The following is a 14,920-nucleotide window of genomic DNA, read 5'->3' as shown; positions in this document are numbered from 1 at the left end:
CCATCATCCCTGTGACTCCTTCATTCACGCTTGTACTTCATGTCTCGCTGCCGCTCTTCAAAATCCAATCACGTCTTTAATCTGCTGCTTCAACTCTGTCTCGAGTGTCGTTCTGTCAAAGAGCTGAATTCAGATCAGGCCTCCGTCATCAGCTCCTCCGGCTCAGAGTTTATGAAAAGGGAACCGGCACCGAGGCTCCGCCAACGCAAACACGATGCAGTGTGGAGGAGAAGAAAGGGAACGCTAATGCTAATGAGGGTGTGTGTGTGTGCGTGTGCGTGTGTGTTTGTGTGTGTGTGTGTGTATTGACTCTCACAGTGAGGGGTGTGCCTGGTGTAGTATTTCCAATCTGTGGCCTGAATAGTGGGTCCGAGAACACACTTGACTGTGGTAATAAGGTGCGTATCTGTGAGTGTGTGTGTGTATGTGTGTGTGTGTGTGCGTGTATGTGTAAGCAAACAAGAGCATTATGGGTACAAAGGGAGGAGAGAAAGAGAGAGTGAAGAAAAGAGATGAAAGTAAGAAAAACTCCTGAAAGAGGAACAAGAATCCCGGCGTTCCTCCCCCTCCTCCTCTCCCTTTTATTCCTCCTCTCTCGCCTGTACAAATATGCACCTTCCCCTCCTCCCCCCTCTTCATCCCGCCTCCCCTCTTTATCTCCCCTCTTCCTCCTCATCTTTCTCTCCGCTGAAACACAAAACCCTTGTAATCCTCATGATCCCGGGTCTGTCCGGAGGGGAGAGGGAGAGACATGAGCGAGACTCAGCTTCTGAAGAGGGTGAGGGAGAGAGGGAGGGAGAGAGGGAGGGAGAGAAGGTGAAGGAGGGTGAGAGAGAGAGAGAGAGAGAGAGAGAGAGAAATGCTGACAAAATAACTAACAAAATAATTCAGCATCTCTACGAACTCCTGCAAATCGCCCTTTTCTTCTATTAAGCTTCTGCTAAAACTACTCTTCCTGTTGCTGCTTCACAATTAAACCTTTCCTCCATTAAACCACACTAGATATTTAATTGTGAAGCAGCTGCAGCTTCCTGTGGAACCTTCAAATTGTATTTCTTTTAAACAATTGGGTAAATAAAACCAAATCATGTCAAACCTCTACGTTGAAAACGATTTGGGTGTTTAACATAAGAACTAGATTAGTTTTAAGATAGAAACAATGGACAAAACTACCAAATTAAGATGCAAGTGGAAAAATAAACGATCAATAGGATCCGTTTCAAGCAAAAGTCGAAGAGGCCACAGAGAGATAAAGACGCCCTCGCTCACACTTCACAATTACACTTCCACCTGCAGACACATTTTCTGAATCTCAATCTTTGGCGTCTCCATCCTGAGCTCTGAACTCAACAAAGAATCCGTCAAAGCAAACGAGGTGTGAAAGCAGCAGAGGCCTCTTACGCAACCGTGCGCCACAGCGTTCATGTTTAATGGAGGTCCTGCCCAGAGAGATGAGAGCTGATGAGCTGGGATTCAGACAGAAGAACACAGGCGTCTCTTCCTCGACATCAGAGAGGCTTTGAACAGCGAGGAGACGCACAACCAAGCCCTCCTACTTTACCCTGCAATTTATTCCAGGGGGGGAAAGTGGCCGGGTGTTTGGCGGCAGACAGAAACCAATCAGAGCGTAGCTATCAGGTGGCTGCAGGACACACACTCACCCTCACACTCACTGTCATCTACTGTGTCGCCGATAATAAGAGTCTGTTAGCAGCACAGCCTTCTCTCAATCCAATCACGGCTCGATTCGAAGGCAGCAAAGCGTCTCAGGCGACTAAAACTATTTACATCACATTTTCTGCCGGGTTTCGCCGCCGCGTGTGTTCACCGAGCTGCCGGTGTGTTTCCTACACGGCCGAGCAGACGCCTCCGGGAGACGGAGCTCTGCTGGAGAACCGGGAGTTTAAGAACCGACATCTTAATCTGAGAATGAATTCACTCCTGGTGCAGCAGAGGAGGGAATTTCACTTTCGGCTGCGGACGGGTTTTTAAGATTAGAAAATATATTAAGAAAAAAGGCAAAAGTAGAAAAGAAAACAAAGTGGATCCGGAAGAAAAATCTATTTAATACAAAAAGAAATTTGGATAAACACAAAATAATGTGAAGCATTTCTCTTATTGTTATTTATTAGTTGGTTGGTTTGTTATTTAAGGAAAATTACACAAAACCTACTTGATTGATTATCATGAAACCTTGTGAACAGGATTTTTACAAATGAATTTCGGGAACTAGACGAGTTTCTTAAAGACACTTTGACCTTTCACCTTTGAATTCTACTCATTTCATGAGGACAGCGAATATCACACCAGAAACTTTGTGTGGAGCCGAACTCGCCTTCTGTCCAACGTCTCTTCCTCCGTCCCTGATGTTCGGAGACGTTTACGCTTCAGTTTGATCCGTGTAATAACAAAAAAGCCTGTTTCAACACGACTTGGGAAGTAATGACGGCATTTCACTGTTATAAAGAACACGAGTTTCATAGGAGACGAACAGCCCATGACTGGTAAAACTGACTTTTACAACCTAAAAGACTCAGTGTAACTGTGCCCACGAGATTTAAGAGCCCGGAGTTAGTCGTCAAAGACTTTTAAAGACTTTCTCAGGGACCTTCCAACTCGCTAATGGACAAAACACAAAGAGAAGGAGCGGGGGGGGGGCACTTTCAGTTTGAAAATAAGTGTTTCTGTGTGAACAATGCAAGAAAATAAAAAAGAAACTGACAAGGAACGCCGTCACAGCAGAAGACGGAGAAACGGTTTAATTCAAAACGATGACAGCGAGTGATTCAGGAGATCAAAATGATCCAGGAGATTAAAAATCAAGCCAGTGGCAAAAACGGGGGTGATGCAGAAATATGAAAATCTTTAGAAAGTAGTTTCATTATCTTACTCAATCCTTCCTGAAGCTTGTTGCGGGGGGGGGGTTTCAATGGTTGAAAAGGAGGAAGCAGACGCTCGCTCTCACGCAGAGAAATGTCTCCGAGGGACGAGAATCTGTGAAGACTAATTTAGTTCTAACGTTAAATCCTCACCAACGCTTCAGAAGAAAATCTGAATGAGCCGAGAAGAAGAAAAACTAAACAAGAAGAAACGCTCCGCACACCGGCGGCGTTCACGCTTCCTGAAGAAGAACGAGACTCTCATTTGTCACGGGCCACAGCATCCACACACACACACACACACACACACACACACACACACACACACACACACACACACACACACACACACACACACACACACACACACACACACACACACACACACACACACACACACACACACACACACACACACACACACACACACACACACACACACACACTACAGATGGCAAACGTCTCCTCAGAGCTGCCAGAACTCAGTGTGTGTCCATCTTTTTCATTATATCGCCTAAATCAACTCATTAATTTAAAACTGTAACGAGGAAGGAAGGAAAGAAGGGTGGTGGGGGGGGGGGGGGGGGGGGGAGTAAAAAGAGGGAGGGAGGGTGGATGAAAGGTGGGAAGGAGGGAGGGAGGGTGGATGAAAGGTGGGAAGGAGGGAAGGAGTGAAGGAACTAAGGGAGGGAGGGACAGAATAAGGAAAGAAGGTAGGAAATAATATATCTGTCTATCTATTATTCTACTGTCCAAAACTTATTCCCTCCTTCCTTCTTTGCCTTCTTCCCGCCCTTCTTTCCTTCCTTCCTCGCCGTGGCTATAAATTAATAAACAAGATAAAGGAGGGACGGGTCAGAGGAAGGATGGGAGGGAGGAAGAGAAGGACGGGGTGAAGGAGTCGTGGACACCATGATGACGAATGGATGATGAAGGACTGTTGTTCAAAAATGTCCCAAAAAAAACGATGAGGAGATCTGGAAAAACTGTGAAACTTATGGGACGACGCCAGGATGGATAAAAGCTGCAGAAAGAAAGGAAAGAGGAAAGAAAGAAAGAAAGAAAGAAAGAAAGAAAGAAAGAAAGAAAGAAAGACGGAGTGAAAGTGGACTCAGTGAGAGCGATGGAGAAAGAGACTTAGAAGGCAAGGTTGACGACTCGGAGCAGACTTTTATCAGCTGCCAACTGGTGTGTGTGTGATTGAATAGTTTCAGGCTCATTGCCTTCACTTCAGTGTGTGTGTGTGTATGTGTGTGTATGTGTGTGTGTGTGTGTGTGTGTGTGTGTGTGTTTTCTCTGGCCTCCGTCACTCCTCCGCTGTTTAAAGCTTTATGCTGGTTTCTTTCAGTTGCTCTGGTTTGGCTCAGAGAAGACGAAGCAGAAGAAGAAACGTTGCTCTGCAGCTTGTTTGCTTTTCACTCCGAGCTTCTGCACATTCATGATTTAGTCGTTCTTCTAAGTCGTATGTTTGTGCACATCTGTTTCATTCAGCTGGTTTGTGTTCACGTCAGTGGGAGGACGTCTGATCTGATCCACGGTTCAGAGCAGCTGACGGGTTCCTGCAGCGTTTAGCAACAAGGAGGCGACGATGGAAAACACAGTTGCAATTGACGTTGTCTGTTTATACTGGTTTCTCAGTGGGAGAAAATGTCCCTAAAAGAGCAGGAGCTCTTATAAATAATTCCCCTAAAAACCCAGAAAGAGTAGAAGTCCTCACTTCCTGTTTCCCTCAGTGGCTGAAGTATCTGTGTGGGTTAATAGAGACAAGATGTCTTCACTGTTTGTGTCCGACCCTGGGACTCATATTAGACTCATGGGGATTCACCAGTCATCTGTTTTTATCACGAGAAACTAAAGAGGACGAGCTCAGCATTTATCATATTGTTACTTATCATCATTTCTCATAATAATAAGAATCAGCACTTCCTATTTTTGGATCTTTTCCTGAATTTAAGTGGATATTTTTAACGTCTGTGTTGTTTCTTCTTCTCTTGTGTTGAGCTGGTCCGTTGTCGACCCGTGTGCTCCTCACGTGTCCGTCCTTATGATATGGTTATATGTATTTACTGGTGGACCAGCGTGTGCGTTCCGTTCCCAGCGGCGCTTTGTTGTTACGCAGCAGGAGTCGACCGTTTGCGTTGCTTTGATTCCTTCTGTGTTTGATCACAGAAGTTGCTAAATCAGGGAAACCCGCAGCTCGTCTTTTATTGTACATGAAGTTTGAAACGCTGCCGAGCGGTGGGGGTGGGGGAGGAGGAGGAGGAGAGAAGGTAGTGAAGCCGACTCTCTGTTACATTAAAGCTTTTATTGTCGACAGCAGGGTCCCTCTCTGCTTCTGATGGGTTTAACAGCTGATACTTCACTGCTCTGCACAGCCCACTTCTCTATTATTCTCCTCACTTCTTACTTTACAAATGGACTCTGTGTGTGTGTGTGTGTGTGTGTGTGTGTGTGTGTGTGTGTGTGTGTGTGTGTGTGTGTGTGTGTGTGTGTGTGTGTGTGTGTGTGTGTGTGTGTGCTCCATAGCAACAGGTTCAGCTTTAATGTTTTCCACATATGGTAAAGATCTCAGGAGCTTCACTGACTCACAGCGATTCAGTAAATAACCAGAGACGTTACTGCTTCTCTCTCACACAAATGTGGTTTGTGTTCGTGTGTGTGTGTGTGTGTGTCTGTGCGTTTTTAGTTCGTGACAAACTCTTAAACAAACTTGTGTGAAAAAACTGAATTTGCTGCTTTAACAAGGCGTTAACAATCTTCCTATAAAGTTCTCGAGTGACATGTTGTCGTCAACAGTTTGTAATTTGCTCTCGTATTTTTGCACAGATGTTTACATTTATTGAATCATTTTCAGTTTTCCTCCCGGATTCGAGGAAGCTGCTGAGATCGAATTCAGTTCTTTAACCAGAGAATTTAAATTTATCTCCAGGAGTCTTTATTTCTTCAGTCCCAGTCGAACAAGTTTTTGTATAAAACCGTTTAAACAATATCTTCAGAGTCTAATGGTTTGTAGACGAAACAAGAAATCAACTGATGATAATTGATGATAAATATAATCGTTAGTCGTAATCAGTTTATGTTTTTATAGCAGCCGAGCGATGGTGGTCACAGCCTCACACACACACACACAGACACACACACACACATACAGTCTGGGATGAGTGCATGTAGTGTTGTTGTTTTTGCAGCACCATCACACTTGATGATGTGGGATGTCACTGCACAGAGACATGACGGAGAAAACACACTCCACACACAGACGAACATGCACACAAAAACCACACACACACACACACTGACCCATGTAATGAAAGAGCACAGACAAACAATGTGAGTTGATATGGAAAGCATCAGGATAATTACAAACACACAAATCTGTCAGTCAGCACTGGTTTTCCCTCCAGAACACTTCCCTGTGTGCATGTGTGTGTGTGTGGTTGTGTGTGTGCGTGCATACTTGAATGCGCCGAGAGACAAAAATGGACCCAGGACAGACCCACACACCTCAAATTTCACGCAGTGATACAATTCTAGGAGTAAACCCAAACCCAACAACCAGCTACACACACACACAAACACTCACACGAACACACATACACACACACACTACAGCTGTAGTTGCAGACACAGTACAGAAAAGCTTGTCTCACAGAAAAAAAGGCGCCATGATGAAACTTCTGTCTGATGTTCATACGTCTTATATGTTGTTCCAAACACAAACACACACACAGAAACACACACAGACACACACACAAACCCCTGTATACCGTGTTAGAGCTGAAATGAATCATTCACTGCAGATTGACTGATGTGGCTCGGAGAAGGTCACCATTGATATTTTCTGAGCTGAATGTGCTGAGAGCCCCGATTTCCAAGTGATGGTCAATATTTAAACAACAGTGTCTGCACTCGTCTTATTTCACAAACTTCTTAAATACTTATGAGAACAAATCAATAATGAAAAAAGTTTACTGACAGAAGGTGCACGCCTCTAAATCCTTAAACTTTCAACGTGCTGCTGGTTTGTCCTGAACGTCTTTGACACAGTATTCCAGGATTAAAGCTGCTCAGATAAAATACTTCTTTTTATTGTTTGTAATTCTGGTTAAAACCTGGAGAATTTGGCTCTTTACCGTGAAAACGAACACGTCAGCAATTATAAAATGATTTTTGCCTTCAGACGTCAATGAGGCTCTTCATCTCAACCTTTGAAAGAACAACAAATAAAAACTGAAATTTTGTGTAAGTGTGACCTTTAAACTAAAAAGAGTGTTGTTGTACAGAACTATTGCTGTTTTCTTTCACAAGTATGTTTAACATAACGGCAAATCTGCATATTAATGATATTCTGCTTTTCGTTTGCATCACAGCTTCACAGGGAAAATACGATTACTTTCCTGGGGCATGTATTGTTTCAGTAGCTGATGCTGCAGCGTGGGGCCCCTGTGAAGCTCCCCGAGGCCCCTGGTGGTGACCTCAGCCAGGGAGGGGCCCTTATCTAGGCCCCCCCACCCCCCCCCCCACCCTGCTGGAACCATCTGCTGGGCTAGTGTGTGGCAGACGGCCCCAGGAAACACAGCACAGCAGGGGGCCGACGGGAAAAGATTCACTGTGATGTTTGTTTTTTTAGTGTTACTCGAAAAGTCAGTTTGTTTATTTTAGGGAAACATTGTAATTTTTGTTTTGTTTGCGTCACTTTTCAATCTGAAGGAAAAACCATAATATTTAGAACATTCATTCTTTTTGCACCAGGAAGCCGAAGCCTCGGTCTTCTCCTCCTCATGCGTGTGCTTCTGATGACAATTCAGTACTTATGGTGCTAAACATGTTGATTTAGTGCAGTGGTGCCAGACTACAGGGGTTTAATAATATTAATAAGAAGCTGAAGTTTGCAGATGGGATGTGACCTTAGTTTCTAATCTTTGGAATCGTTCGGGTTTCTGTCGTCTGAGGTCGAAACGAGTCCAACTGAAATATCAGGTCCCAGGTGTCGTCTCAAGTCAGTTTTCAAATGAGCGAAGTCAAATATCAAGTTTCCGAGTTAAGTCAGTGTTTATTAAACTTCTGGGTTCTATAATATTTACGTTGGAGTAGATTTATATTTAATAGTTATGAACCCAGTTGAGGTTCAGGGATGATTGAAGACAAAATAACATGTTTCTACTGTGTAACCTCAAATATCAGAGTTTGGATAAGAGATATCTCAGAGCTCAGCCAACACACACACACACACACACAAAGACACACACACAGAAACACACACAGACCCTTGTATTTGCTTTCATAAGATTGGAGAGAATGACAAGCTACAAGCTCCCATGAAGGCTGAGAAAATGAAGCAGTTTATGGGAACAAGAAGAACCATTTAAAAAAAATACAAGGGAGGAGAGAGAGTGAAAACATGGAGGGAAACAATGATGGATGGAGGACAGAGGGGAAACACACACACACAAACACACACAGACAGACACACACTGCTGTGTCACACTTTAATGCGAGTTGGCAGAGTGTGAGCGGACAGAAGCAGATCATAGAAACCAGTCATTCAGATCAGACGACCATTAAAAATCAAGCAGTCACACTGGAAGGTTTCATTTCAGACCAGGATGAGAATCTGAGGCAAAAAAACATCTCAGTGTTTTTTAATCTGAGGTTATGAACTGAGAGAGAATGTTAAATAATAAACCTGCTGCAGGAAAAGAGACGAGGGTCTTAGTCAGAGGGAAAAGAACAAGATGGACGTGACAATTATAAATACCCTGAAAGCAGATTTGAGGTATCAAGAGAACAACAATTGTTTTGTGAGGCCCTTGTGACCTTTGACCACCCAAATGGAATCAGGTCATACTTGAGTCCAACTGACCACTTGTTGCAAATTTGAAGAAATTCCATCCAGGCGATCTTGAGATAGCACGTTCACAATGGGACGAATAACCAGAAAACGTAACATGTCCGTCCACTGGGTGTCGCCAGAGCTGAGGCATAAACACACGAGTTGTGCGACCATGATGACATCATTAGATTGCGTCACATGAGGAAAAGAAGAGTCTCTGCAGGATCTGCTATTAAAATACTGAATCCTCTGCAGTGATCGTGAGTTTTGGTTCAAACTGGGACGAACAACTTCTGTTCAAAGATCTGACTTTTAGTCGATCGGTACAAACTCACGATATTCAGCCAAACGTCCTTTACAAATCTAGAGGAAATCCCGAATCTTCCAAAGAAATCAATCATGTCGAGGCTGAGATTCTGGGAAATGAGTGTAAAATTATGCTCAAAGCCTCCAACATATTTCCATTTGATGAGATGGTTCCGCCATGAAAAGAATAACTGAGAAAAACTGTGAGGCCAAAAGGCAAAGCTGAGACGGAGGAGACGCGTCGTCCAACACGATGAAGCAGCCAAAACTCATCAGAAGACACGGAGTCCTCATCCCGACAGTGGGGGAGGGTTTTTTGTTGTGCTACAGTAACTCTGTGGAAACCAGTACCAGCTTCAGACTTTCTACTTCTACTGAATTTGATTTAAACTTACACATATTCAGATTAAGGTTTTAAGTTGATGAGGCTCATTCTAATCAGGAACTATTTTTCAGTGTAAGACTCAAACATCGATGTAAGAATATTATGTTGATCTGCATTCGTATTAAACTTATTACTATTATTAAACAGAAAATCTATGTAGTAAGAGACAGACAGGTGTGTGTGTGTGTGTGTGTGTGTGTATCTGTGTGTGTGAGGGGAGTGTCAGTAATTGTCTGATATGTGAGAAGAATGTTTGTTTGAGACTCAGTGAGAATTAATTTCTTTAAAACGGCCCCAAGCCTCCAATTAACCCCTTAACCCACCCACCCATCGCCCAGGCACGCACGCACGCACGCACGCACGCACGCACGCACGCACGCACGCACACACACACATTGCAGAAGCCACCACAATAAACAGTCAAAAGCTTCATGGGAACCTTCAGAGTTTTCTAACGACAGCACGGGAGCAAAGCCTGAATAATTAGTTGGAGATAACGATGGACGGAGTGAAACACATGTGGAAACAGAGAGAAAACAGTGAGAGGATTTCAGAATACCGGTTTGTTACCTGCTCAGCGTTCAGGTCTGTTGATCTGTGATGACATCCACCTCCTCGGTCTCCTACAGGAGATTGGTTTTCCACTTGCATTTAAATAACCAGTGAATATAAGAGCTCGGCCAGAATTAAATACCAGGAAGTGCCTTTGGATCAAAGTGAACCTGGCTCAACCTCACAGCACGGACACGTTAATTAAACACAATTCATTCACAGAAATGTGGCCTCGTCCATCAAGAGAAAAACGCACATTACTGCCTGGAATAATAACGTCAAGCCTGGAGATCTCCCTGGGTTTAAATAGAGCCCTTCATCACGACGTGAATTACACTAAAGGCGTTTTAATTTGTGATAATACGAGGGGGAGCGCCTCAGTTTTACTCTCCCCGTGATAACATTAACTCTTATAGGCACGGCGGGCTCAGACGGAGAGGGATTCTTTTAACCAAGAAGATAAAAGAGAGAATCAATTTGAGGAGTAATCTTCATAATGAGACAAGCAAACAGACAGAAAGCGACTGGCAGCCTTAGCGTTTATATAACGAACAAAGAGCGGCCGCCGCCCAGGTGCTGCGGAACGAGCCACTGGTAACTCACTTCACAGGTTTCTTCACTTTCATTTCACACTGGTGGACGCAGCCCAGCGTAAACTAAACGAAGCTCGCCCATGCTGCCTTTCACTCCTCATCGAAACGAGCAGGCAAGAAGTGAGGCGTGCGTGTGTGTGTGTGTGTGTGAGGGGGTGAAGTTTGTTTGGCAGCACTTCTAACAATGTCGAGGCCCTCGGTGCTATCCAACAGAACGGCCAAGTCTGTCTCCACTCTATCTCAAAGAACCATATGCTTCTCGATAGCAGCGCCGACTCCTGAGTGTGAGTGTGAGTGTGAGTGTGTGTGTGTGTGTGTATGTATGTGTGTGTGTGTATGTGTGTGTCCATATGTTCGAGTCCTCTAACATCCAACATCTAAACATCCAGATGGCGAAGCATCAGTCGACACAATGTTTCCTTCCATCATCAGGAAACCGCACGAAAAAACCCATAAAAGACAATAAATATTCATCGCCCGGCTTCAGGGAGCGACCGCACCGCTCTCCTCAACTTATGATTAGATGTGAAACTAATCTTAAAATATGATTTCTGTTTGTAACAATAACCAGACGGAGGATGATGCACAGAGCAAGCTGAGGTCTAAACAACCTGAGGGACCAGATCAAATGAACGAGGAAACTAAAGCTGAAAACAAATCTGGTCCTTCTAATTTGTTTGTGCAGCTTTTATCAGCTGGATTTATGTCCTCAGAGTGGACGAGTGATGGTGAAAACAAAAATCACTGCAACTTATTCAAACAGGAACAAATCACAGTTCTGCTGTCGTATGTCATACGGCTGCTGTTCTGTTTCAGACATGAACTCTGAGTATTTTCTGGAGTTTGTCTTTTATCGTATGAAGAACGCAGCAGCAGGAGATTCTCCAGGTCAGTGATGTTCACAACTCCTTTACACGACCAGCAGCTACAGAGCAACGTTGATTTTCGGTTGAGGTCATATTTGTGTCCACATGATGATCCAACTACCTCATTACTCTCTTTTGGCTCCAGTTTTGGTCTCCACCACCTCCTGTTTATTCTTGTTGTAAGTTGTGAATAAATAACTCTCTAATTGAATGATTTTCTTATCAATGTGAAATTCAGATAATACGTTTCTTATAGTGACAAAGATCCTAAACCATGATTCTGAGATCCGAATCACAAGAAACCAATGATAAAGATCCAGTGACATTATTTATTTTCCTCGTCTGAGCCCTGAAATGTTCTGGAACATCTGAATCTTAAAATATGTGCAATATTTCCATGGGTTTCATTAAATTTTCACAAGGCCATTGTGGATTCTTCTCCCAGCTCAGCCTGCCTGACCTCTCCTCTTCCTCCCTCTCCTCTTCCTCCCTCACTTCCAATCTCCGCCTCAGAATGATTCTACCAGCGCCTCTGCTCTGAATCAGCAAAACGAAGAATCAAGGCCACGGCTTCATTTTGTTTTCTTCTGATTTTTTTTATATATTAAGAAACAGTATGTTTATTATTATTATAATATATATTTATAACACTCATATACACGTTTTTAATTGGAGTGTAAAATAATAGTTGAGGCAGACTGAGGACAGACACACACAGCAGGTCCAGATTGTAGCACTGTGCTCCCTGTCTGACCTCTACGCCAACACACACACACACACAACGTGGGTAATGTGCCAAGAGACACAGACGAACAATGGCAGCCACATCCACAGACAAAGATGCCAAACACACTTTCTCTAATGAGCATACACACACAGGTTTATTCCCTAACGCTTCATTTTTGTGCAATTAAATACTAACACACACACAGACACAAATAAAGTAGTGATAAAGAAAATGAAATTCCCTGACACACCAAAGGTTTCAAAGTAAAAGAGAAACAGACGGACTGACAGAGATTTAAATAGATTAATCGGCCACACGTCTTTTACAGCTGAGGTCGTTTAAGTTACCACTTTCAGTCCGTCTATGAAGCCCGACCAGTCTGAAGTAAGAACATTTAAATCAGACGCTGGGCGTAGAAGTGAGAAACGTCCAGAAGGAGAAACAACACAGCAGCACCTCAGCGTCTGGTCTGCGAGTCCAGACGGACCTGAGGCCTCTGCTCAGTGGAAACCACATGAAAGCTCTGGATCGACTCTGAAGACTGTGAGAAACACGAGGCTGATGAAACCAGGCCTGAAGTGTTTGGCCTCAGCTCTGATGTCACGTCTGGAGGGAACTACAACAACACGCAGGACGGATCAGACACGAGATGAAAAACACGTTCCACCGTAAATAACCTGGATTCTTTGATTTCATTGAATAAAAGCAGACAGAGCACCTCCCTCCTGGAAGTGCACAGGCCCAACACAGCTGCAAGTTTGTGATTTAAAGCTAGAAAGAAAATGTGCAGATTTAATAACTTAATTCCAGACCATTGTCGTCATTACTGGGCGAAACCATCAAACCCACATCATGTTGAAAACAGTGAATGACTCAGACCGATACTTTTTTCCTGCTCTGTGTCACAGCAGAGTTCCACTTTTTTAAAGTTGGATCTGCACCAAATATCACGTACAACAAATAATATCAGTCCTCTAAACAAGCAAGAGTTACGGTAAGAGGAAATGAAAATGAATTTCTGGATCATCATCAGAGTTCTTTCCTGACCGACACCACATCCTTCCACCTTGTTCAGACGCTGAAGTCACAAGACACCGACACGTTCTGCTCAGCAAATATTGAATACGCTGAACTTTACCGGAATACGACTTTTAACTTTGAGAAGGCGACGTGAGAACAGTCCGATTTAAAACCAGCGTTAATATTCATCAGGTGCAACAGGAACGCGTCCGCTAATGAATTCCAATGCTGCGTATATACGTCTGCTGGATATGTAACTAAGCAACAGCTTGTTAACACACAAGCCGTGGCAAAGACAAGGACGAAGAAAGTGAGAAGGAAACGTGGAGGATGAAGAAAACGAAGGGATGAGGAGGAAAGTGTGTGAAGAAGATAAATGAGGATTCTTCTTCAAACCAGATAATGAATGTTAAAACTATGCAAATGAAAAAAGTGTCTGCAGAAGTCCTTTATAAACATAGCATGTGGAAATGATTCAGTGTGTGTGCATTCATGAATGTGAGTGTGTGTGTATAATGTGTGTGAGTGTGTGTGTGTGCGTAGGCTTATTTGTGTAGGATTTTAAGCAATTAGGACAGGAAACAGAGGCTGTTGCTTTGGCTTCCCTGTGGAATTAAGTTATGCACCATCAACACACACACACACACACACACACACACACACACACACACACACACACACACACACACACACACACACACACACACACACACACACACACACACACACACACACACACACACACACACACACACACACACACACACACACACACACACACACACACACACACACACACAGCACATTCCCACACTGACCAACAACACAGTCTCAGCTGTGACACGTCACGTACACACACACAAACAAACACACTTAAAAGCACACTCAACTTCCTCTTGACCCATTTCCCAAACACAAACACACCACATCTCTCTCTTTTTCATCCCTCTATCTCCCCCCCTCTTCATCTGCTGGAAGCAAAGCCACTTCTGGTTTGTGTCACGAGATCAGACACACAAACACACACGTACACACACACGCGCACACACAGTTAATCAGTTTGTTTATGAGGCCATTGGCATGCAGGGTAAAATCCTTCTATAAACTGAACTGTACTGAGTGTTTATGTAAGTGCTGCTCGGCTTCAGGTTCGGACTCTGTCCCAACAGACACTTTAACCTTTGCCTGATCGATTAATTATTCATTACAGAACTGATGAGGACAAATTGCCTTATTTGTGCAGTTTAAACCAGCAGACCCTTGATCTGTGGTCATCTCAGCTGCCTGCACAATTCTATATTTGGGCTAGGAGTCAAACTTTCGTTTCCGTTTCTGGGACTTTTAAAATCCATTTTCCTTGCATTGCGAAAGAATCCGCCGGAGTTACTTCCTGTTCAGGTTTTTCTGACACGTGACGTGAAACTGGAAGAAACTGATATCTCAGGATGAAGAATAGGAGCCGCACACGTAGAAGAGGAAGAAGCCAGGCTGGAAAGACTCATGGATTTTGTCTGTTTGCATTGTTTATTTTAACTTAATTTACAGAACAAACACAAGACTAAATGGAAATTTGTAAATATTAGGAGTAAGTTGATCATAATAACCACTAATTGAATGCAGAAGAAAAGGTCATAACGAGATGATGTAATTTAAAGATTGACAATCAAACCTCAAATCAAGGATTAACCACAAATTTATTAACGTGATGGACGTTGTTTTTCCTCATCGATCCACACATACCAGATATTTTCATCTGCAG

At 43.5% G+C, this 14,920-nt stretch overlaps 1 protein-coding gene across 3 annotated transcripts in view; it reads right to left on the bottom strand.

Annotated features, from left to right (window-relative positions):
• Positions 1-14,920, bottom strand: part of LOC133006852 (plexin-B2-like) — a 96,281-nt gene that overhangs the window by 42,002 nt on the left and 39,359 nt on the right. For 2 of the 3 annotated variants that reach the window (XM_061075693.1, XM_061075695.1), the window contains exon 3: positions 9,974-10,026. The exons of the other annotated variant lie outside the window; for it this stretch is intronic. The gene's annotated coding sequence lies outside the window, so the exon portion shown is untranslated. The remainder of the gene's footprint in view (positions 1-9,973; positions 10,027-14,920) is intronic. 3 annotated transcript variants of the gene reach the window in all.

This window comes from Limanda limanda, chromosome 1 (assembly GCF_963576545.1).
Source record: "Limanda limanda chromosome 1, fLimLim1.1, whole genome shotgun sequence".
In the NCBI taxonomy this organism is placed as follows: Eukaryota; Metazoa; Chordata; class Actinopteri; order Pleuronectiformes; family Pleuronectidae; genus Limanda; species Limanda limanda.
This window is presented reverse-complemented; position numbering and strand designations above follow the sequence as displayed.